The sequence below is a fragment of the Pecten maximus genome, chromosome 5, assembly GCF_902652985.1.
Source record: "Pecten maximus chromosome 5, xPecMax1.1, whole genome shotgun sequence".
In the NCBI taxonomy this organism is placed as follows: domain Eukaryota; kingdom Metazoa; phylum Mollusca; class Bivalvia; order Pectinida; family Pectinidae; genus Pecten; species Pecten maximus.
The window spans coordinates 16983552-17007770 of NC_047019.1; the positions used below are offsets into that span (position 1 = coordinate 16983552).

At 34.2% G+C, this 24219-nt stretch overlaps 1 long non-coding RNA gene across 2 annotated transcripts; it reads right to left on the reverse strand.

Annotated features, from left to right (window-relative positions):
- Nucleotides 1-1045: 1045 nt before the first annotated feature.
- Nucleotides 1046-24154, reverse strand: LOC117327344. 2 transcript variants are annotated; one of them, XR_004532625.1, is made up of 5 exons: nucleotides 24010-24154; nucleotides 22861-22902; nucleotides 7347-7449; nucleotides 5841-5978; nucleotides 1046-1187 (listed from the first exon to the last, which is right to left on the reverse strand). It is a non-coding gene; the product is annotated as an uncharacterized LOC117327344 (long non-coding RNA). The 2 variants fall into 2 exon arrangements; XR_004532624.1 differs by having other exon boundaries at nucleotides 7343-7449.
- Between the last annotated feature and the right edge of the window lie 65 nt (nucleotides 24155-24219).

Sequence of the window (24219 nt, forward strand, 5' to 3'; positions counted from 1 at the left end):
TCTTGGTAATACGTTCCAGAAATAGATGTAATGTTGTTTTTTTTATTGAAAAGCGGAACTTGGATGATTGAATTACATTACATACCAGGTAGGCGTCATGGAATTTGTAATTGCAAGATATAATTAAACATATCATACATATTCATATTGATAATGTTTCCTTTTAACCTCTTTGCCAGCAAAGGGATTATTTCACTTGTCTTTCTAAATGCCTCCTCATGTATATTCATATGGTTTATTTAGATGTCATCTGGACTTTCTGTAAGCATATATATACATATATGCATTTTTTTTGGATACATTTATAAATAGTGACGTGCTATTCAATGACATTTTTTATATTTGACAATATATTAAACAGGTACATATGTAAGTTGGCTTATGTGATCTCTTTTGTTACTTAATGCCTATTTCCCCCTCCCACTTCTTTTAACATCAGTATCATGGAATATAATTATTGTATTGATTGTACAACGTAGACCTCCATACCTAAACACCAAGAACACTAATAATTGTCCAATAACTTCACTCCTGAACTTTATTTTTAATCGCATTTAGAATTTGAAATGACGAAATATATTTCTGTTATATAAATGTTGCCTTTTTACGATCCCTTAATAACAAAATCATGACCTTGTTATAAAGTTGTTATAATCTTTTTGGTTCAGTCAGAATTTGTGTTATGATATGTTTTACACTGTACCTTGTCCGTTATTAATTAAACATTTGATACATATATATGTAGTATGTAACATGATATTTTGTTTAGTAAATAAACTTGTACATAATGAAAAAAAACACATGTTTAACAATATCTTTTTTTTGTTTATTATGTGGTATATGTCTAAAGGCTTCATTCGATTGGAGCTGAAAGGAATTTATATGTAGTTCACTATTCGCGGTAATTGTTTATAAAACTTAACCTCGCAGAAGATTTGCATTCGCGAGAATCAAATTCTTACAAAACTAAAATGGTTGATAGTCATATATAGATGTCTCAACTACCAGCATTCTTTTAAAATATAGTCTGCGTTAGTCAGATCAGCTCATTTACTTCTTTTTAATGTATTCTCTTGCTATCTCTACCGAATGTAAATGGAAACAAATCGTAACGTGATAAACCGTGATATGGCACCAAAGTGTATCCTTGTCCGATTGTAGTACTTTCCTGTAGGACTGGCCGCTACCTGTCAAATACGAAAGTTAATACTTCTGAAAACTCATGTAATGTCACCTTATCTTTAAAGGGTTATCGCCTTGTAGGTTTTATCTGACATCAATGACATGTAAATTTGATTAATAAATTGCTCTATCAAATAATGAAAAATGGATGGATGACAGGATGAAACTCATGTTAATTTGTCTAGGACTGATGCCATTAAAGCGAATGACACAAAGTACATAATACCAGTTGATGTATGATCAGAGGAAACCAGATGTATTTCCTTGTACAAATTCACAAGAAATCAATATTTTCCTTACAAAGTATTATCAAGAATTAAATGTAATCGACAAGAAATCAACGATATTTTCTTTAAAGAGTACTTTGCAAGAAATCGTTATTTTTCCTTAAATAGTACACGACAGGAAATGAATTAGTTTGCCTTAAATAATACCCAATGAATTTTTAACCTTAATTCTCAACGAGAACTGATTTTCCCTTACTAAATACATGCAATCATTATTTTCTTTTATTGAATATATGACGCACATAATGAGAGCTTATTTTCTCTTATTGAATACATTAATTACTCAACGAAAACTGCTTTTTCTTTATTAGATTTATGCATTCATTATTTTCTCTTATTGGATGCATGTAGTATTTAATGAGAGCTTATTTTCTCTTATTGAATACATGTATTACACAATTAGAACTTATTTTTCCTTATTGAATACATGAAGTACTCAATGAGAGCTCATTCAGCCTCATTGAATGCATGAAATTTTTAATGAGAACTCATTTTCCCTTATTGATTACATGCGGCAGACTTATTTTCCAGTATTGAATGCATGTACATGTAGCAGTCAGTGAGGACTTATTTTCTCTTATTAAATATGCGGAGTTCTCAATGACAATTTCACTTCCCTTGTTGAATATACGTAGTTCTCAATGAGAACTTATTTTTTTCGTATTCAATACATAACTAATTATCAGTGATTACTTCAGTAGTAGTCGACCAGCACGTCATCTTTCCCGTTGAAAAGAAGTACAAAGTACCCATTCAGAATTGTTTTCACCGCATTGAATGATACTCAATTAATTACTCAATTATTGTTTCCTTAGATAGTACACAATGATAAACTCCATTTCATTTGAAAGAAAATAACCAGGATTCTCATGTTCTCCTTACTAATAATCAATATCCAATTCAATTTCCCTTAAATAGTAAGTAGCGAGACACTCTTTTTACTCAATGTAAGTTAATTAGTTATCATGTTTCGTGAAATCAACTGTTAATTAAAGAGAGAAAAGGGAAGAAAAAACTGACTTAACCACAAATAATTATGTGTAAGAATGATGATATAAGCCCATAAATGTTCTGTGTCTAGTTAGTACCACTCATCAACTGACATATAACATACGTTCAAGGCTTTTCTATGCTGATGTTCGTTTAATGAAATGTTTAATTGCTGTTGATGACGTCACTCATGACCACACCTTTTGAATCCGTTATGAAATAATTATTTTTCGTGACATGCTAAGAACCACCAAAATCATATCATTATCATAATTTCATGCAATCTAGATATTTAACACTGAAAACATTCAACTAGTTGACATTCAATATTGAAATCAATCCTACATCACCCTAAGTCGATAGCATCGAACCGCAGACTATTCCACAGTATATATCTTACACTGATCATATTCCAACTTAGATATCTTATACTGATCATATTCCACTGTATATATCTTACACTGATCATATTCCACCGGATATCCTACCCTGATCAAATTCCACTGTATATATCTTACACTGATCATATTCCACCGTATGTATCTTACCCTGATCATATTCCATCAGATATCCTACCCTGATCATATTCCACTGTATATATCTTACACTGATCATATTCCACTGTATATATCTTACACTGATCATATTCTACCGTATATATCTTACCCTGATCATATTCCACCGTATGTATCTTACACTGATCATATTCCATCAGATATCCTTCCCTGATCATATTCCACTGTATATATCCTACCCTGATCATATTCATATTCCACTTTATATAACTTACACTGATCATAGTCCACTGTATATATCTTACACTGATCATATTCCATCAGATATCCTACCCTGATCATATTCCACCAGATATCCTACTCTGATCATATTCATCCTTATAAAAGTTTTCAAGAGTTATCTTACCACTCTAGCCACACATATACCTGTGTTACAAGAAGTATAACAGAGCAAACAATGAAGATAAACCATTATGTACATTACACACAGTAACATGGATATGTTTCCAAACATCTATCAGTTTCAATTATGTAAAATTCTAAATAGAAAAGTTTCTAACGCAGACTCCTACAAGACAACATCTTATCGCACTCAAAGACATCAAAAACATCTAACCGTAAATATTCATTTTTTATCGAACACGTCCTACTAGACAAAAGTAATTAACACTACTGACCAAATTAAGTGCATGGTTGCGGAGAATAATTTCTATCGCTGATCTGTGAATTATCGACTTCTTATGTTTACTATCATATCCGTAAGACTCCATGGTAAGCTACTATCTTTGAGATATTTCCTGTTTACAATTTTCCGTCTTATTCGCGATTCCGTTGCTAACATTTTTATTTACAAGAAAGCACATTTACTGGTGGTTCTTAACACCAAAGCTTTAATTATAACTTTAATTCTGAAATCCTCTCCAATTAGCTTATTAGCAGAGAGAGGAGGGTCTCTGATATGTCACATGATATGTCTGTTATCGAACAAAGCTGCTACCTGTTCTCAGTAAGGAAAGACAATTTCAACCGAGACGTATTTCATTAAAAACCTATCCGTAGAATATGTAAATTTAGCTCGTATGACTCATTGAAATTGCCGAGTGCACCGGCTTACGTCAAAATGAATGTATAATAATGTAAACATGAATATCATATCGAATATTTTCTTTCCTCTCCAAGGAAATATATTCCTTTCAATGATAAAAATGTGTCCTCAATACACACGGAATTTGACATCCACCTTTCATTCATCAATATGCAATTCGTATATATTATGGCCATAGTGGTTAAACTAGAACATTAATTAAAGAGTAAGCGATGTGTACTGGTCTAGCCTAGCCTTCTGATTTAGTTGTGAACTTGTTACAACAAAGGGCGGGTTTACATTTCAAGATGACAAGATGAGTAGGGAGCATGTCAACGAAGAAAACGACTTTTTCGACATTAATATGGCGATTTAAACTTTGCTATATACTTCCTTTAATATTTATTATTTTCAACTAATTTCATAAATCGCGAATCACCGGTTGAAAACTTTGATCTAATATCCAATAGATGCTCAACAATAAAAAGAGTGTTTTATTCAACCTGTTCGGATCTCTCAGTCACATTGGTATCAATGATGACACGATCTTAGTTTTCAGGAATGGGGGTAATATCAGAATTTTTACCTCTGTGAAACTTCTAAAATCTATTTCTTCCAAAAAGGACACACAAGTTGATGATGCTTCAGTTTTACAATCTTTTATATTAACGGTTAATGCAATGGATGTCGACCCGCCCGGTTTAGATTGGATTTGTTTACTTCAGAAACATCTTTATAAAGGTAGTTTTGATAATGACTCGACTTGCTGCTTAAAGTAGCATTATCAAAATTTCTTAGTATCATTCTGTGTGTTAGTAAGGTTAATCTGCTATCGGGATACTATAAATTCCGAAAGTGGTATAACGAAATGTCGATTTTAAAGAATGAAGTAAACTTTGGATGTCTACAAAAGCACTCTTCTATATAAACTTAAACTACCAAACCCCATTCTAAGCTTAAGGAACGCCTTTCGCTTCTGGTTATGAACCTTCTTTTCCAAGAAAAGCCAACGACGTAACGAGTAAATGGCTGTATACTACACTGATCTACTCGGATAACTTACCAGAACTGTAACCAAGGGCTTTGAATACAGTATATAGATATTGTGATTTATTTCAATAAAACAACAAATATTTGATCATCTCGATCGGATATATCTGAAAACTTAAATTAAAGGTACTAGAGAATGTTACACATCAGCCTCACTAATCTTTACATACAGCGTGCCCAACAACAACAGCTTATCAATCAGTATGATAAGCATAATGATTTCAATATGCGAATTTTCCATTTCTAGATAGCGAACCCCTGACTTCCCAGTGGGTTTAACAAAGCCAGTTGATTTGAAATTCAAACGATTTCCCCAATATCAGGATTTCTGTGACACATATATCGAGTACGTTCAGTAACATGAGAGATGACGAAGACTATCAGAGGTTTATATGGTTAGACGTGCTCGTTGCAAGTTGCCTTTTTGAGCCTGACTAATTTTTAATGTAAATGATTTCAAATTTTTATGTTGTTTTGCTTTGTATCATTATCTGAGTTAATATTATTATATTACAGGTTTTATTATCTGATGTATTAGTCACAAGGCAACTATAGTGTGACGTCTTCTTTTGCTAAACAGCTGGTAACGAGTTGTTTATAAAAGTGCGGTTATAAATATAGATTAATCTGTGTATCTAAAACGCTTTTCTCTCTATTTGGACTGATACCACAATGAGCTTTGCTATATGTTTCATTGTAACATTAAATATCATAGTTAATTTTCCATCTCACCTGGCCAAGACCAACATCTGAGAAGCAAAATGTTTAAGTTTCAACACAGCATGTTGGGCATTCAACTTGTGTCACCAACGTGGATTATATACATCCGGGTCAGGGGTAGAGGTCAAATAGGACTCTTCATACAGGATCCTGGAACACAAAATACATTATCAATGTTATTATCTTACATCACAAAGCCTAGATTGACAGCTCTACTATTAATTCACATTAAATTCATCAACAAAAATCAAGCTCAAAAAGGCATTTAATTCATTTTACTGAAATACATGCATTTTTTAGGTGACTTCATTCGTGGGGCCTGAACCCGGAAGAACTTAATTGTGATCTCAGTTCATTTTGTAAACATGTTTACTTAAGAAATAATTAACGATGATTCGTGTATTGTTGCAGGATATACAACGAGGACGAAGATATTTTGCAATTAAATTAATAACGAAGGCCGCAGGCCTGAGTTATTATTTAAAATTGCAAAATATCCGAGTCCGAGTTGTATATCCTGCAACAATACACGAGTCAAAATTGATTATTTCTATTCTACCATTTACTGTTTAGTTCTGAGATCGACCTCTTTCTAATAGAAAAACAGCAAAGAAACCCCGGGAAAACCTTGTAATTTATTTCTTGAGTATTGCATTATTTGTTGATGAAATATATATTTCTTTACAGACACTACAGTACTACGATCAAGAGCATCTATCATATGGCATTGATTTTGAAAATTAAAAAAAAAAATGATAAAAGAAAAAGAAAAAAAGGGGCCTCCGTAGGATTCGAACACGCGTCGTGATAAAAATTTAATGAAAGACTAACCCATTAGCCCACTCGGCTATAGTAACCTTATAAGAAATGTGTGAATATTAGATATATATAAAATTGTAACAGCCGTGAATCACGAGCGTGTTATTGGCACGAGCGTGTATTATTGGCACGAGCGTGTATTATTGGCACGAGCGTGTATTATTGGAAAATAATACATGGTTTTAAACCAATCAAAACTGGCGTTGCATAGCAAACATGGTAGAATATGCATTATATGTTGGTCCGTTATGCAGTGTTAGTTTCGTGCTGTTTTATTTAGCTTCATTACTATTATTATCACTACAACATTATTGATGCTATTATGCTATTTATGTATGCAGTCTATTATACCACCAAAGGGAGAGGGCTTATATAGGCTTTTGCCTGTTGCCCAATACCCATTGAATTTGATTCAATAAAATCTTTGTGAAATATAAGTATGTATTTTATATGCACTGTATATGCATATACACGACGTATATACATGTATGATTGATAACGTCAGTTTATTAACTTTTTATACTATTCTATTAGTACTCTATTCAAGAGATTACTGCAGCTAACATTAATCATAATCTTTCGGAACAGAATCAATTTTAAACATACTCATTTTTCTCGTTTCGTTAATGATTACTTTTACTTCTTGACAAGACTTAATAATGACATAAAATAAAATAGAATCATTATGCACATACTTACGACAATTCTTCGGACACGCATTCCTCTTTATGTACCAATGGTACAAACTTCTGTGAGTTTTCCATTAGGTCATTCTAACCATCAGTAAGAGATTGTCATTAAGCTATAAAATAAATGTGATTGTTATTTGCAGTTCACTATCATAAATTTTCCATTTATCTATGGTAGCATGTTTGATTCCCCAAATCGAATGTATTGACATGTCGTAGCTGATTACCTATTCAAAGGGGTTTTGCCAGTACAATGATTTTTGCGCTATTCTCTCTAGTATTCACAAAACAATCCCATTCAATAGAGACTTGAAGAGAAAAGATTGGTAAAGGTCATCTGACAGTTTGTGGTCGTCGATTTACATGCTCCCATTGAAAATTATTTCATTTCCGTGTTTGATATGAAGTTAGACGTGCCTCTTGCTCGTTGATATGGTAGGTTACAATTTTTAGACGCGACATAACCGCGATTTGACCAATATTTTCATTGCGGTTTTGTGGGTAAGGCATATATTCTTATCCTTTCTCAACACCCAGTCTTATTTCCATTGTACTGTCTCCAGACAAGGGTCTCCATATAGATATATTTTGTCTTTTTTATTCGCGGCATAAATTTTGAGTTAATAATAACTGTCATATATGCAGAGTTATCTGCTCTTGTGATCAGCTATTGATTTTACGTCTTTTGTTTGTGTGAGAACATCTCGTCGTTTTCTCAAAAATATGGCTTTACTCTTACAAACAAAGACGTAACAATCAACTCCTGCTCAAAAGAGTAGATACATAATTGTAACTGTAAATTATGAAGGGCGAAGTGAACGGAAAGCAACTCCTTTCTATTAAACTTGACCGGAAGAAAGGCAAATGTTAAAGTAAATCGTGATCATGTAGATAAAAAAAATATGTTTATTGAAATGAATATTTGTAGCATTGATTGTGTTATTAAAATGTGTAAGGAAGTATCGAAAGTAGTTTTGCGGAAGCTCATCCTGTAGGCTAATATTCAACGGAATGCGTTGCATGACATTAAATTTTCTTTTAATATGTATCTCATTAATGACATGTTTTATGCAAAAAGTAAAACAAAAAAATCTAAAACGCGTTAAACAGTTATCAAATAAATTTCTTTTAAATATACTTGAGCGGGATATTTTCAATTACTGATGTAAGTAAACTGAGCTCTCTTGAGCTTGCTAGTTCTGGTATCACCTAAATCATCATAATTATACAAAAAAGTATTCATTACATATGTACTTCGATATATGATTGATAGCCTCAGTTTGTCATTTTGTTTTAGAAAAATTTAAATTGATATTTGATGTAGTACATTACTAAACCTAACATTAATCAAATTACGCCGGAAATTAATTATCTTAAACAAGATTTTATAAAAGATTTATTAAGCTGCTAGACAACACTCCGTAATTATTAAAAGATTATGTATTATGGCAATGTAAACATTTACAAGGTCACCTGTTGCTTGTTAGGTACATATAGAACACTTCTTTCCAAGAGTGTAATGATATACAGTAGCATTACTTTATCTTAAGTATGTGATACTGTACCTTTGTGTCTTAAGATTCCATAGTAACCACAATACTGCAAACTCATTTCATTTCATTTCAAACCAAATTTTCCCATTCTATTGATCAATCTTGTGGCCAGGAAAAATGCAACATTGAGTAAATATGTTTCTGTTGCACACAAATTTTAGCGCTTAACTGACACGAATTGGTGCATTCTCAGTGCTTGTAAAAAACAAAGGTTTGGTTTGGTTTATTTTGTTTAACGTCCTATTAGCAGCTAAGGTCATTTAAGGACGGCCTCCCGTGCGTGCGATATGCATGCGTGTGGTGAGTACGTATGTTTGTTTTGGGAGGCTGCGGTATGTTCGTGTTAAGTCTCCTTGTGATAGGCTTGAACTTTTGCCGATTTATAGTTCTACCTCATTGAAGCTTAAAAAAGGAAAGAAACGAAAAAGAAAAGAAAAATTAACATAAAAAAAACAACACAGATACTCTGCAATTAACGCAATCATAATTTAGCGTGATGTTTTAAACGATTTGCTAATTTGGATGATTAATAGCTAGTTTGCAGTTTGATGTTTCAGATTACATATAACAACTATTGATATAAAGTACTTCTATGCATAAAACAATTGCTGATACTTCAAAAGCTGAAATGAAAAGGAAACGTCGTAATTACTTCTTGAGGTTCCTTATACACTTGGATAAGTTAAGGATGTCTGGTGTCATCGGTATGACACATGTCAGATAAGAGTATTGTCACAGTGGTAAACACCTTCACAGTTATCGACCACTACCGATTCATCATAACGACACGGCCAGGAATATATATCTCTGCTTCACGCCTTTTGAAATCCAATATTGAAATACTTGAGGCCCCGAGAATCACTGGTGGGACCTAGAGGGACGAAACAGCTGAATGATATAGTCTAATATATTTTTATTGAAAAGTGCTAACGCTTGCTAGTGCTTGTGTATTGTTTGTAAGGTGACCTAATCTTTATATTCCAACAGAAAAAAAACTTTATTTTTGCACTACATATAATTTCGGATTTTAAAATGTAATTTTGATGACTATAAACCATGTCTTTATTTCGTGTTAAACCCAGTTCTTGGCGGCTATATACCTTTTGTACAGATAATTGGATTATAAAAAAATACTCCTTGAATATGATTTAGTGGTAGATACAGTATACACCAAAAATTCGGAACATAAAACGGCGCCACAATTCTTTATTATACACGATAACTAGTCATTCTAGGACTATTCAGTGATGCTAGGGGCAATAAGGCATAAACGTATTGAGGTAAGCTAAAATCAAATAAATTTGATACGAGTTTATATATTTAAATGCACGTAAAATTTCATCCTTAATAATCGATTTCACAATACACATGATATATCATGTTATAATTTCTTACTTGATAGGCATTTAAATTTAATATTCTGGCGTTGTAAGCATGTGGTCAGAAAGTATTTAAAATCATGCGATGAAAAGATCAGTCGATACAAGAAATGATTAGTGACTACCAATATTGAGTAAAAACCTGGCATTGTGATGCAGCACCTGGTGTGTGGAAAATCTACAATTCACTTTTCGTTAGTCGATCGATCTTAGCAGGTGACATAAAAACTGAACTGTCATTATTACGTATGTATATTTTCCTATTCTGATTAGACGAGTAAGATTTATTAACAGGCTCCCTAGATATTATCCCAATGACCGTGACCCGGTGTTTCTTTTTATCACAGTCTATCCAGGTTGACAGACTTTCAAGGCTAAATGACTTTTCGTCTGATATTATACTTAAAACAATCTTAATTTAAATTGCGTTGAAACAGCGTTGTTTCCATAGTGATAATAACTGGCTCCAGTTTCGTAAACGTTCCTTAACATTTCCCATTGGAAAGAATTACAGAATTTAAAGGGGGGGGGGGGGGGGGGGGGGGGGGATCTTAGCTAAGGAATCTTCTTTAAATTCTGTGATGCTTTCCTATGGAATTAAATTAAGGATAATTGTTGAAACTGGGCCAATAACACAGTTTGACTTACCTATGTGGTTTATCCAATTTTGTCGTAATAGGTAAGCCAATATATTTTATAATGAAGAAATGAAATTAATGTATAGTACAAAAATGAAATAAACTAGGAAATTCTGGCTCAATTTCCAATAAATGATATTCAATTCGTATCTAGCATTCATGGACAACATCTCAGTATTACTTAATATGTCACAACAACTAGAATTCAATACATATTTTTCACCTGACATGTGGATTATACACTAAGTGAAACTTCCTAGTGTGTAACATGTATTATTTATCGTTTTCGGCGTTACAGAGGAACACGGTTACAATGATTATTTCAATGTTTTATAATATCTGTAGCAGTAAGGCATCATGCACCAAATATCCACTGTATGTAAAAGTCGCATTATCCTTACTTGAAAGACCAACAGTTGTCATTTTTGCCTTGGGCAAATATATTTCAGTGCATTTCTAGATTTTGCCACAAGAGGGAGGGATTGGGGGTATCTGTCAACTGCGATGGGTAAGGACATTCCGTACGACTTAACAGGACTGCTAGTTGTTCTTTAAGATGAAAAACAGGTAAGACGGGGGACTAGTTATACCCGTAGTATAAACCTGGTAAACTACTGTAGGGGATACAGTACGGTACTCGTCTACCTGTAGTATAAACCTGGTGAACTACTGTAGGGGATACAGTACGGTACTCGTCTACCTGTAGTATAAACCTGGTAAACTACTATAGGGGATACAGTACGGTACTCGTCTACCTGTAGTATAAACCTGGTAAACTACTGTAGGGGATACAGTACGGTACTCGTCTACCTGTAGTATAAACCTGGTAAACTACTATAGGGGATACAGTACGGTACTCGTCTACCGGTAGTATAAACCTGGTAAACTACTGTAGGGGATACAGTACGGTACTCGTCTACCTGTAGTATAAACCTGGTAAACTACAGTAGGGGATACAGTACGGTACTCGTCTACCTGTAGTATAAACCTGGTAAACTACTGTAGGGGATACAGTACGGTACTCGTCTACCTGTAGGTGGATACAGTACGGTATTCCGTCTACCTGTAGTAAACCTGGTAAACTACTGTAGGGGATACAGTACGGTACTCGTCTACCTGTAGTATAAACCTGGTAAACTACTGTAGGGGATACAGTACGGTACTCGTCTACCTGTAGTATAAACCTGGTGAACTACTGTAGGGATACAGTACGGTACTCGTCTACCTGTAGTATAAACCTGGTAAACTACTGTAGGAGATACAGTACGGTACTCGTCTACCTGTAGTATAAACCTGGTAAACTACTGTAGGGGATACAGTACGGTACTCGTCTACCTGTAGTATAAACCTGGTATAACTACTGTAGGGATACAGTACGGTACTCGTCTACCTGTAGTATAAACCTGGTAAACTACTGTAGGGATACAGTACGGTATTCGTCTACCTGTAGTATAAACCTGGTAAACTACTGTAGGGGATACAGTACGGTACTCGTCTACCTGTAGTATAAACCTGGTAAACTACTGTAGGGGATACAGTACGGTACTCGTCCACCTGTAGTATAAACCTGGTGAACTACTGTAGGGGATACAGTACGGTACTCGTCTACCTGTAGTATAAACCTGGTAAACTACTGTAGGGGATACAGTACGGTACTCGTCTACCTGTAGTATACGGTACTCGGTCTACCTGTAGTATAAACCTGTAAACTACTGTAGGGGATACAGTACGGTACTCGTCTACCTGTAGTATAAACCTGGTAAACTACTGTAGTGGATACAGTACGGTACTCGTCTACCTGTAGTATAAACCTGTAACTACTGTAGGGGATACAGTACGGTACTCGTCTACCTGTAGTATAAACCTGGTAACTACTGTAGGGGATACAGTACGGTACTCGTCTACCTGTAGTATTAACCCTGGTAAACTACTGTAGGGGATACAATACGGTACTCGTCTACCTGTAGTATAAACCTGGTAAACTACTGTAGGGGATACAGTACGGTACTCGTCTACCTGTAGTATAAACCTGGTAAACTACTGTAGGGGATACAGTACGGTACTCGTCTACCTGTAGTATAAACCTGGTAAAACTACTGTAGGGGATACAGTACGTACTCGTCTACCTGTAGTATAAACCTGGTAAACTCTGTAGGGATACAGTACGGTTACTTCGTCTACCTGTAGTATAAACCTGGTAAACTACTTGTAGGGATACATACGGTACTCGTCTACCTGTAGTATAAACCTGGTAAACTACTGTAGGGGATACAGTACGGTACTCGTCTACCTGTAGTATAAACCTGGTAAACTACTGTAGGGGATACAGTACGGTACTCGTCTACCTGTAGTATAAACCTGGGAAACTACTGTAGGGGATACAGTACGGTACTCGTCTACCTGTAGTATAAACCTGGTAAACTACTGTAGGGGATACAGTACGGTACTCGTCTACCTGTAGTATAAACCTGGTAAACAACTGTAGGGGATACAGTACGGTACTTGTCTACCTGTAGTATAAACCTGGTAAACTACTGTAGGGGATACAGTACGGTACTCGTCTACCTGTAGTATAAACCTGGTAAACTACTGTAGGGGATACAGTACGGTACTCGTCTACCTGTAGTATTAACCTGGTAAACTACTGTAGGTGATACAGTACGGTATTCGTCTACCTGTAGTATAAACCTGGTAAACTACTGTAGGGGATAAAGTAGGGTCCTCGTCTACCTGTAGTATAAACCTCGTAAACTACTGTAGGGGATACAGTACGGTACTCGTCTACCTGTAGTATAAACCTGGTAAACTACTGTAGATGATACAGTACGGTACTCGTCTACCTGTAGTATAAACCTGGTAAACTACTGTAGGGGATACAGTACGGTATTCGTCTACCTGTAGTATAAACCTGGTAAACTACTGTAGGGGATACAGTACGGTACTCGTCTACCTGTAGTATAAACCTGGTAAACTACTGTAGGGGATACAGTACGGTACTCGTCTACCTGTAGTATAAACCTGGTAAACTACTGTAGGGGATACAGTACGGTACTCGTCTACCTGTAGTATAAACCTGGTAAACTACTGTAGGGGATACAGTACGGTACTCGTCTACCTGTAGTATAAACCTGGAAAACTACTGTAGGGAATACAGTATGGTACTCGTCTACCTGTAGTATAAACCTCGTAAACTACTATAGGGGATACAGTACGGTACTCGCCTACCTGTAGTATAAACCTCGTGAACTACTGTAGGGGATAAAATACGATACTCGTCTACCTGTAGTATAAACCTCGTAAACTACTGTAGGGAGTACAGTACGGTATTCGTCTAGCTGTAGTCGTAAACTATTCGTCCATAGTGTTTGTAAATATCATCTGTACTTAACAGTATATAATATACACATTGATACAATTTTTGAAAACACGAGGTTAATTGATAGTGTTCATACTTTTCAATGATTAATGTTGAGACGACGAGGAAACTGTTGATGCTTTATATAGCAGAAAAAAATTGATGAAATGAATTCAAAACACTTAAAATTACATTTCAGTAATTACGTATTTGTTCCAATGATATTTCAATTTAAATGTGAATTATAAAACTACGTGAGGCTGTAAGGCCTCTCTCCATGCTGATGGATGATACAATACGTCTCTTTCTGACTATTTATTGATACCTAACACCTTTTGTAATGGTTCATTGTCTTGTAACATTTTGTTAGTATGTCATAAATAACTCATCAATCTATATTTGAGAGCACGTGTGATGAGTTTTAAGAACACATTAAAACAAAACGTTACGTAAGATGAATTAAAGATCAATGTATGGAATGCGAGTTATTAGAACACTATAACAATAGATAATTGATATTTTGGGATTGAAATTATTTTTGAATCAATTATATTATGTGATTAAAGCTGCCCATGGCCCATAGGTACCTCTTAATATCTAAATTAATATTAAAACACAAGACAATATATACTTTACTGAAGTCAACACAATACCCAGGTGTTTTACTATCGAATTCAGTACTATTCTCAGTTTGGTTTGGTGTTCTACAGTTTAACGTCCTATCATAATTTGGTTATTTAAGGACGGCAGTCCCTGTGTGGTTTGGAAAGATGCGGAATTTAGTGCGTATCTCCTTTTGATAGCGCGGATATGATACCGACTTTATAGGAGTACATCACTGAATTGTACTGCCAAAGACCCTCCACTCGGTCACATTATACTGACATCAGGCAAATCGTCGTCCCATCACAAAAGGGGTAAAAAGGAGTAGTAACTAACAGTTTTAAAAGACTCGACCCTGGGACAGATTCCAATGCCTTCCTCGCAGGGGTGAACGCTTAAGTCCAAAAAGAGGCAGTGTCGAGGGAGACAATAGGAAAAGGAAAGTTTAGAAAGAGAAAATATTAGGTAATAGTGCATTAGGTAAGTATCAACGTGCAAGCATAATATGCATATATATGTATATGTGCGCGTCTTTAATATCTATTTTAAAGAAGGTTGCATTGGATATTTGATAGAGAAAGGAATATTCAGGAAATGGTCTTATTCTACTGTAAATTGTTGCTCTAGTGGGTCGTGATAGTTAGTGTAATACCACGAGACGTTTAAGAAAACATACGAGTATAACAAAGGGTCGAGAAAAACAATTTGTAGGAAATAGATATTGTCTGATATTTTGACATTAACCGTACATTAAGATCATTATCCATTATCATACGGGCTTTACTAAACTTGAAATAATTCTTATCATGATAATAATATTCACGTAGGTGGTTTTTTTTAAACATGTTTGTTTACACGATATCTTTAAGTTATTACATTTAACTCAAACCTGTCCTTGTAAAGAATACCCAAAACACCCAGCATTAGTTGTTGTGATGATGGATACACTTAACATGGTCAAACACGAAAACTTATGATTAAACCATACATATGAAGTTAATAGGGACAAGTATTTCAGGTAGGTAACTATGTTTGACAAATATTATTTCAGATACAAAAAAGTGACAAATCTTATTATAAATACAAAAAAACCAAAAAAGCAAAAAACAAAAACAAACAAGCATTAAAACTAAGATATCTAATGGAAATGTTATCCTTTTAAATAGAAAGATCGAGCAAGTCCCAAATATTAATATCTTTAATAAGTGAGTAGGATATTGGTGCATCTTTTAAGGAAATCCCACATTTAGGACAAACTGATAATCAGTATGTTGACTCTTCTTGAAGTAACAATAGAGTTAATACCATCCGTTATGATGTATCAAATTATTAAAGCATATTCAGTGGTCTTCACTATATCATGAAAACATTTCAGTCTCCATGTTAACTAATCAATGAAAGTGCTACCTATTGTTTATTATGTAATATACATATCAGTCTGAGTGTTTGGTCTGTTCTGTTCTGTTCAATAAATCACAGTTTGCTTATTTATGCTAGCTTCCGTTTCCAACTCTACGCGCGTAACTTTCAAATTACCCTAGTATGACCAGACATAATTGTAAGTAACAGTAAATCTGATAAGAGAACACAGATGCAGGAAATACATATCAAATGATTCGTATGGTTCAATGAACATTTAAATATTGATATGTCTTATTAAATCACTTATAATGTCCAATTTTGACACATGCCTTCCCTTCGAATTTGATTTCTAACCACATTAACACACTGACGTCAACTTTGATGGATGTATTGACTGGTTGATAAAGGATTTTTCTTTCTCTGCGCCTGCATCACAATCAGCAAAAAATTAATATCATGTTATTGATGAACCGCCTGTAAACGTATTGTCAAGGTAATATACCTTTTAAAATTCGCCAATTTACGTTACTTGTGTTTATTTTGCTGTTAACATGATAATTTCAAGACGATAATCTAATGATTTTAAAGAAAATGGACCCAATGACTGAATTTTTTTACTTGCAGCAAAGCGTGCAATCATGAAGTTGAAGTGATCGAGATGGTGACAAATCAAATTGCATAAATATGGAAAAAAATATAAATGCAACATCCTTCGAAGTCATCTATTGAAAGGATGGTACTAAAGACATGCCAGATGTTTACACTTTTCAATAGAAAGTGAGTCATATTCGCCAGTAATGCTAACCTTCGCCTAAATTATCGATACATATACAGGCGATCCTGGAAAATAGGGCGAAAGAAATGTCAAAATCTCTACTCTGACCATAAATCAATAAATCTAATAATTTTCAATATTGGACTTCAAAAATGACGTGTACATTATTTCAAACCGTGTCACTATTCATATTAATTAAAACATGACATGTAAAAGATTGTACTAGAAGTTGTTTTCTTTAATACCAGAAAGTAACTATCATGCCACTGTTTGTTTACAGCTGCAATATTTCACTGTTATTATAATTTAAATATCATTGTAATATTATGTTCTAATCATTTTAAAGCAATAATTTGTGTAATAAGGATCCGTATCTTCTCTCCCTTTCAGGTCTTTCTGTCAGAAATCTAAGGGAACGAACCGGACCTTTCATCATCAAGGATGCTACCTATCACCGCCTCTCACTGGGATACCCACACCGTCTAATTTTGAAGCGTGTGTATAATTTTTGTATGTGTGACATAATACATATATAACACATTCTCTCTAATAATCGTGGCATTGTGCGTCATGTGACAACATCACCACCACGCCTAGCGGGCTCCTGTTATAATATTTCTTTATAGGGAACAATAAAAATCGTTCATCTTATTTGAAAAACGAAGAGGAAACCAAACCATTGATAAATGACATCAAAGCATGTGTATGAACCTACTATAATAGTAAAAACGTTTAACATTAAAAAGACACGTGAGATAATTACATTATTAATATAAAGTTTATTCATTGATGCGTGCTTGTTTTGATGTTGATAGTAAAGAAATGTTATATAATAATGATATCGCAGGGCTGTTTTTTAGAATGCCAGAAAGAAAGACAACGACAGGAAGAAAAGCCATAACAGCCAAATCAACATCCCAAGTACTGCAATAGGGCAGTAGGTCGACATGAAGATTCCCCATGATTCCACCATAACAAAACAACCCACGGTTTAGTCGCTTCCTACGACAACCATGCAGTAGGGTACAGTGGACCTCATTCTTGTACTCTCAAATGTCCCCTGTACAGGGCACAATTAATCCCCTTCTATGACAGGTAGTGAGCTACATCAGAATGCCCTGTTCCTGCACGTGTTCCACATGAATCATATAGTTAAGTAAAACATTTCACAGTTTGCTTAAACTTTAAAAAATTTCACTGGAAACGTTTACGTTATATTTAAGGAAAGTTGCTAAGCTAAGTGTTTCCCTCAAATCCAACAATTCTTCCCTGAGAAAACTTGTAATTTAAGAATTTTAGGTAAAGGAATTTTGAAGAGAGCGGGGCTATGACACCCAATTAAGAAAATACATTGGCAACATATATGTAGACTGTGATTAATGGGGCTTATAGCTGTGAAAATTAACATGACGTTGCTCACAGTAGGTCGCATCAGCTGTATTCGGTGCATATAAATGCATGTTCGATTGTAAAACCTCAGATTGATGTAAGGTTAGTGATTCAGATATATATATATATAGGTGTATTAATGCTAACATTGCTGTGCTGTCAAAGTATATATATATATTGTGCGTGACTGGTTCGTGTCTGGTTCGTTGTCTTCTTTGATATTCAAAACAATTTCGAAGAATAAAGACCAGTTCTAGTTGCAACCTCTAATTGTTCGAGGGTTTCATAATAAAACTACGATCCATTTAAAACTATTTTCACAGTAACTTATAGAATGTTTTTCGATTGATTTCAGTTGCTTTTGGAAAAATACCATTTTCATCGTAAAAAATGACATCCATAGGTAAAATGTAATGATATATCAATGGCAGTGTGATTTAGATTTTCATTAACAAACGTAGCGTTACAACTTGTTTATTACTGATAGAGGCAGTTAGCCGACACTCTATTTGTCTACCTATATATATATATATATATATAACAGACAAACCAATCAATTAAATCTGGTTAATATTCCAGGAATTAGGCGTGTAAACATACGACTAATTGAAACAACAGCACATGGTGGTAAACCACACATACACAATAAATCACGTTAAGTAATAATTCATCCGAAAATTAACACTGTTTCCGCTGGTGACAAATATCTAAGTTAAGAACTCATAACCACTCTTAAACCACTAGTAGTTGATTGACAGGTCGTTGTGGACATAAATAGTCAAATTGTCCAATTGTCAACCTGTATCGCTCCTTCATCCAAGTACAAATCAAATACTTACATAACAGGAATACTGTAAACGTAATACTTTTTTAGTGTTTTTCTCGTTGGAACCATTCCGCTATATTATGATTGCGCCAATAGTAGTTTATCTACATTGGTTATCATGGCAATTATTGTTGATGCGTTAATTCACCATTCCGCTAATTTGTTTTAATTTGGTTTCGCGTTAAAAGTTGAGTATGTCAAATTAAGTAAGTTTTTATTAGTTGAATCAACATATAGTTGAAAAAAGTACCAATGGAATTATTTTTATTTCTTCATAAGGATATAAATGTACATATACGACATTGCACGGAAAATTTCTATGTACACCCACTCTCTGAGAAAGAAGATATGAAATTCGTCATAGTCGATGTGTGTTGATATGCCAGGTGATTTCGTTGTCATCACCCTAGTTTTCATTTTCGCTATGTAACCCGGATTTGACCTTAATTTGTATGCGGTAAATGGAAAAGATCCTTAATCTCCCGAAACATCTGTTCTTACTTTTACTTCAATAGTCTCCGCGCAGATCTAAAAGTTTGTTTAAATTTTGCCTACATTTAATTTATTTGGGTTTAAAATTATCGTTTCGTTATTATGTCATTTGTCAGTTTTGAATTTAAAAATTTCAATGTGACCTTAGTCTTGTGTAAAATGGGGAATGAAAAAAATTACAGCAGGACCAGTTTAGTACGTGGCAGATTAGGTAAAATGTGTTCCGCATCATTGCATTTAAAGACACCACATCAAAGATTTTGGCTGCCTTTTCACCCGTCTTGTTTAGTTCTTCAATTGATTAGGCCTGATGTTGAAAAAAGAAAATGAAAACAGCTTTATCAGAAGCCTGATCAAAAGAGGATCACAGCTTGTTCGAATAGATATACGTGTACGGTAGTTTGTTGGAATATGGTCCCGCCGAATTCATCAATATTCTAATACTAAAGTAAAGAAAAACATTTTGATTAGAGGGTCTTCAGAGTTGAGGAACATTATACAGCTGTTTAATGCCTCATCAGTCAACAGTCAAAACTGTTTTCACGAGGTGTTGGTACTGACCAGGTGAACTGTTTCCGAAGGCCGAGGGAAACAGTTCACCTGGTCAGTACCAACACCGAGTCAGATAACAATTAAGATTATTTATTTATCTATTATACTTTCGAAAAGATGCTTTTATCGGAGATATGGATTCTTAAAAAAATATTCATAGCTTCAAAAAAAAAAATGAATGGACAAGTTATAGTAACTACAGATCCGGAAACATTGGCTACAATGTCGGTATAACATAGGTAAATAAGCTACGCATTTGTACTGACTAAACCAACATTATCAATTAATCACCACAAAATGTGTTAGTGTGATCACATGGTGTAAGCCGGTGCCTGTGTGCATACAATTATCGTGGACTACGTCACAGAATCACGAAAATGTCGTGATCTGTACACAGGGTTCACTGACGTGTTAATATAGAAGTAAACAACGCGCTGAACTTTGACCCCAAAAAATACGGGTTACCAATCAAGTTAATGTACTCGTGACAACCATAGATTCATTTAAATAGCATATATTTGCATCTCAATCGTTAAGTGTAGTTTTAATAAGATATTGAATTAAATCGAACTAAATTAGACTCAACAGTCCTACACGTCCGATTCATATGTCCACTGTGTAATGTGTATTTCCTCATTCCTCTGTGGGGATGTGTTGCTACAGGTGTCGTTCTATCATGCACTTTTGCGTGACATCCTAATTATTCCCTTGGGCATGAAGACTAATTATTATGGTTTTCTAAACAACAAAAAATGTTCTGGGCCTGTATATCTCACTTGGTTTTTAATGCATTTCCCAGACAGTAGCTAAGTCAATTTCTTTAAACCAATTTAATTTGTTTTGCCTCAAGTTTGGCTTTCAAAGGTAAAGGATAAATATCAGCGTGATTTCCTTAAACAAAATTACATAACTCTTCATTGAAACATGCACATGTTATCATAACCCTAACCTTTGACCTTTGTTATCTTGTTACCTGTATTACATTTACAGCTTTGTATCGGATGCTGGTTGGTCTACGTCTAATCACGTGAAGTGTATTTTCCCGACACCTCCATCAAGTTTCGCGAGAGTGCATTTCTTTTCTTCTGTTTTTTTTTCTTCAAAAATCTTGAACTGCTTTTATATTGACACATGTAAAATGTGTTAAAATCTTTAAAACCTTCGTCTCATTAGCCAAGAAGCACATAATATATTGATTTGGTCAGTAGTATGATCGGTAAAGTGCAACGAAATTTGCTTAAATATATGACATTGTCCTACCTACATAGTCACAGGGGCAAAATGTGTTTTAATCGTTCAAAACTTCTCGATAACCAAATGGCCCGGGGTCAAGATAATAGGTGACTAGTATCCCGGATTAGATGGCTACCAAGCGTGTTCAAATGGCTGACAATGGAATTTTCCATTGTCACAGGGATGACATATGTTGAAATCTTTAAACTGCATTTTAATATTAACCAGGAGAACCAGGATCAAGATATGTTGCCAGTTGTAAGCTTGGTAACATTTTTTTTTAAATTTCAAATGAATAAGCTAAGGCCTACTCTGATGTTTTGATGCATATTACACCCAAACTCCTTTCAAAATTATCGGTATAGAAAAGCTCTATGAAACCTAAGAAATAATGCTAGTAAGCTTAATATGGATTATATATTAATCACTTATCCGACTCACCTATTAATAATTATGGACAAATGGATTCAAGAAACATTTAATCATTATTTTTCAAATGTCCATTATATATCAATGAAATATCAATCTAATCAAAACTAGATGTTCATAATCCACTACGTAAACTTCGTATGAATGGAGATGATAGCGTGCATCATTAATATATAATTAGACTGGTGAAATATGGGCTAACATATTTCCTAAAATAAACGACCAACCTTTTGTCAATATGTAAATAAGATATTGTAAACTAAATATAAAATTATAATCATATGCATAATAATTTTAGTTATATTACAGTTTTATCAATATATAAATCACGCGAACTAATTACGATAGCCCATTTACCATGTTATATATTTTTTATGCATTTGTCTGATTAAGAGAGTGCTAATACAGGAACAGCTTGTCCAATCTGTATGTTCTAACGGGAAAAATCTACTTTAATGTTGATACAGGCCTATTGGGCCTCTTGTTGCCACGACCTAATCATGAAATAAATATAATCCTGCCCATAGGACTACCTTCTCCGTCTGTGCAAAAATGATGAAAAAATAATAATACAAAAGAAAAAAAAAGTTTTTGTCACGGTCGGCTGAATATCAAATATTATGTTTGCTAGTTTGCTGGAATTATACCTCATATCAATTCGCTTATTATTCATAAAAAAATAAGATGGCCGTCATCATTTAAAGTCCTTCATGTTTTCTGCCGTACCACTAAAATAATCTGAGTAGGATATGATAAAATCGATTGCAACCTATCCCTGTTACGTGACGTAGATTCCCCGCATAGATTTAAAATACTCAGAAACTACAGGGATGGTTAGAAATATCTAGAAAAATATTCGAGTTACTCCCCCTCCATCTATGCACAGGCTGTTTATTTCTTGGCTGTGTAATTAATATAAAACAAGAAAGAGAACTTACATTGTGACAGGTGCCTGTGTCTCATTGTGTCCATGATCAACCCTAAAATAGTAAATGAATATTAGCATCCATGTAAATAAAAACGAATTGTTTAAAACATCTGTTGTATTATGTTGGTAAAATCTTGGCCATGTTCGTTTTTTGTGTGAAATAATTCGTATACCACTAGTCAAGTACTACTTGTATACAAGTGGCAAATTCATTTCAAATAAAATTCATGAGGATAACATTCTTAAATTGTGTATTGGACGAATGAATAAGTATATCCGGGACTTAACAATAAACAAAGCAGGGTGACACTTAACATATAAACTCGTAATTAAGTGCTTGTATTTGGACAAACAATATAATTAAGACACAGATATTCAAGCACATAAGATAAACAACAAACATATTGGCGGGTAATTGATAAAATAATTATCACAGTTATATCGAAATATCACAGATTAAATTTGTTAGTTTAAGATAAAAAAAAGTGAGAGTGAACACTGGTATGCATGGACAGTGTTACTAAATCTGAAATAAAAACATATTCACGCTGATATAAAAAGCAAACAGTAAAACATTCTAGAATGTACACTAATGTTGTATGAATTATAAGAAATATAATTATAAAAGCGAATTTATCGGCATCGTAGAAACAGGATTAACAGTCTAATCGTGTAAGAATTTTAAATATGCAATTTAGGCTACATGTACTTGGTCAAAACCGGAACAGTGACGTTGGGTAGTGTCAATCTGTCGTAAAAACGAATGGGTTAAAAACTGTCACGGTTACAAACCGGAATGCCCGACATGAGACGAAAAACTGTCAATAAATCGGCGAGATTAAACTGTCAAATAGCTCACTTTATTGCAGAATCCAATAATCAAGATTAGTTGACTTATATCCAGTCACTGGATTCTTTTGATCATCTTGATCTCTGCGCTTATACCAATTAAAGGGAACCCCTAGATTGTAAAAAAAAAATATATCATACATGCATTTATGTGACTTAAAACCATTTTAAGTTTACGCTATCAAACCGCATAAGTTATTTTTAAGTTACAAAGAAAAATTACCAGAGTACGACGATCAAAATTCTATGAAATATCAATTCACTACACCGCTGGATATCAATAAAAATATCCCCAGTGTCTTGTAAATACCTCCCTACTTTCAGGTAATCCATGGTGAGGACTGCTTATCTACGGTGACAAACTGTGCAGTACCTGTCCTTATCTCAAAGCAATAAATGCAACATGCATTTTATTTGTAAACAAATTGCCGGTGACGAACTAGACTGCAGGATAAGTTCACTACACCATCACTGGGTGCGGGGTGACGCTGCACTTTGCTGAACATATAAAACGAAAAAT